We start from the raw sequence: 2,814 nt of genomic DNA on the forward strand, positions 1-2,814 counted from the left end.
ACACATTCTTTCCCGCTGGGGGGCCAGGATCTCCACCCCGCGCATCCGTGGACACATTTAGGGTCGCCTTTGTTTCACGCAGTGATTCAAGTTGGGTAACCCTAACCCAGCACTTGGAGAATGGGGAGAATCTCCCCCCCACCCCCAGCCTCCTGCACCCCAGGTTCCCAAAATGTGAATCTCTATCCTAGAGTGGAGGCAGCTTCTAGAAAGCAAAGAAATGGTGTCCAAGACCCCGGAGAGTGAGTGCGCGCAGATCCATGCAGCCTGAGGTACGCTCGGGCACCCAGGTTAGGGTGTGTGTGCGCGGGTCGGGGGGCTCACGGAGACCGCGCTGGTTTAGGCGGACCCACAGTCCCGCCCGCATCGCGAATGAGCCGCTTCGCAGTTCCGGCTCCCGGCGCCCCAGAGAGGTTCAGGGAGTGGTGAGCGCAGCCGCCGCACGCTCATGTTTATTCACGCGGCCTTGAGCAGCCGAGTTCCAATCCATATTAATCAACCGCTCGACCTACTCAAGTCTAAGTTTATGGGAGAAAACCTAGTCCCCGAAAAGGAAGCACAGCAATCCGAGCTCTGGAAGCACAGGGAAGCCTTGGTCTGGGGTAAAGCAGTTGGCGCCTTTGTCCCGCCAGCCCCTTCTCCAACCAGCCCAAATTTGGGCGGCTGTTTGAGAAGGAGGGTAAGGGCGATGATCTGAGGAGGGCTTATTGATGCCCCCAGGCACTCGCCTCACCACTGGAGCTGGGAACAAGATCCTGAGGTCTTCGGAAGAGTCTACCAGGGGCAGATTCCATTTTCCGGGAAGAAAGAGTCCCACACTTGTACCGACCCCCCTTCTAAAGTCCTATCAGGATTATGATTTATTTTTTACTAAATTAGCCCCTACGACTTAAGTTTCAGGGTGCACAAAATCTGCTTTCCACCGTGGGTCTGCAGGGGTTAAATTCGCGGGGAGGAGGGGGGAGAGGCTGGCCCTAATTTCAGACACTCTTCTTTCTAATGTGGCTCCAGCCCCAGAGGGAGGGATCGCTGGGACTGGAGGCTGGGTTGTCCTCCAAGACCCTCTCTCCCTTCCAGATCCCTCTATTCCGTGCAGATCCTGCCAGAGCCTGCGTGATCATCGCCTCCCCCACCCCTCCCTCCCCGACCTGGCCAGTCTCTTCTCTCAGGGAGGAACTTTGCGGAGGGGTCAGGGTTGGCGGCCCCTGGGTCCTCCGCCGTCTTCTGATCTTCCGCCAGTCCCTCCACTCCTCCGCCCTGGGCGTGCCTTACGCAGGTGAACCTGAAGGTGCGTCTGCAATGCTGCTGTTCCATTCTCGTTCTCGTAGTTTCTTCTTCTATCCTCTCTCTTTGCCTTCCGTTTCGCCCAGCACCCACTTTTCCTACGCTGCTCTGAAGAAGTTCTCTATTTTCTGTCTCAGGCTCTCCGTGCGTCCTTTCACTCGTCTTCACCCGGCCAGTCTATGCAGGCAGAGTAAGGCCATGTAGGCGACCATTCGGATAATCCAATTTAAAAGAAACCCCCTTACAAAAATCCAGCTAAGCGGGAGGAGCGAGGGAGAGCGCTCGCGCAAATGTTTGTTGTGCAGAATTCCCCTGTGTTTGTGCGCAGTCCCAACCCCACACAGTCTCCCCTGGATCCTGATGCGCTCCTGCATTGTGATGACTTCCAAATCTGGGGTTTACCACGTGGTGACAAATAAACAGGGGTACACTCCAAACCCACTGGATGACTATGTGTGCGGCGCGCACGAAGGAGCTTTTGTACATGCAATACCCTCAGGGCAGAAAGCGCTAAAGGCTCCCCTGAACTCTAGGACACTACCTGAGGGGGACTCTGGGGAGGACAGGCTGGCTTCCCAGGAGACACTGCAGAGCGATGACAAATCCACCTGCAGGTGGTGACAACTCTAGGAAGCCCCGCTCACCTCCTGAGTTCGAGAAAGCCCCTTTAAAGGTAGTCCGCCTTCTGCAGACACTCCTCTCCACTCCCGACCTTATGAAAATACGGCCCTAGTGGAGACAATCAATCTGAAAAGCTTCACTCGGTCTCTGTTATCCTAGGTTGTGCCTTTCCTTTAGGGAGTTCAAGCTTTCTGCAAATGGCTAATTACCTTAGGGTGATCCCAAAATAAAATGGTAGGGGTGGGCTAGAGAAGCGTGTGCTCAAGTGAAATCGACAACTAGTAATGTCGTCCCTTAAAGAGAGTCTGAAGACATCCTGGTAATTTCCCGTAAGAAATCTGGTTTTACTGGTGGATCTCCATAGAATTCTTTGCCTAGAGGCTAGAAATGAGTTATAGGTCGTGTGTCTCCAAGGCCTGGGCTAATGTGATACATACTTTCAAGAAGAGCAACGGGGTGTTTACAATTAGTACCTAAATTTCTTGTTTGAAAAAAAAAAAAAACAAAATCCCGAAACAACCCCTCCCCCAATCAAGCACGAAGCTCAAAGGAGGTAGAAATCAGGTGGAGACATTTTCCGAAGGAATTAAAAAGCCAACGCCGATTTTATTTCCCCCAGTCAAGCGTGAGTGATGGGGCGGCAGCGCAAGGGCGAAGGAGTCCATCGGACAAAGCTTGCAGAGAGGGTCAGTGGCCTGGAGGCAAGGGTGGCGGGGTTGGGGGTGGGGGTCACAAAAGTAGAGCAACTGAGCTCGCTGCCTAGCGGTGCCACTTCCCTGCTCTGCGCGGAGGCTATCGTCGAAGGCCCGGAGACACCTTGACCCTGGAAACCCAATCCAGCAGGTCCCTGCCTCCCCACAAATATCCCTCGCCCCAAATCGCTGTGCGTTTTGTCTCCTCAAAGCAACC

This window comes from Papio anubis, chromosome 15 (assembly GCF_008728515.1).
Source record: "Papio anubis isolate 15944 chromosome 15, Panubis1.0, whole genome shotgun sequence".
Classification (NCBI taxonomy): Eukaryota; Metazoa; Chordata; class Mammalia; order Primates; family Cercopithecidae; genus Papio; species Papio anubis.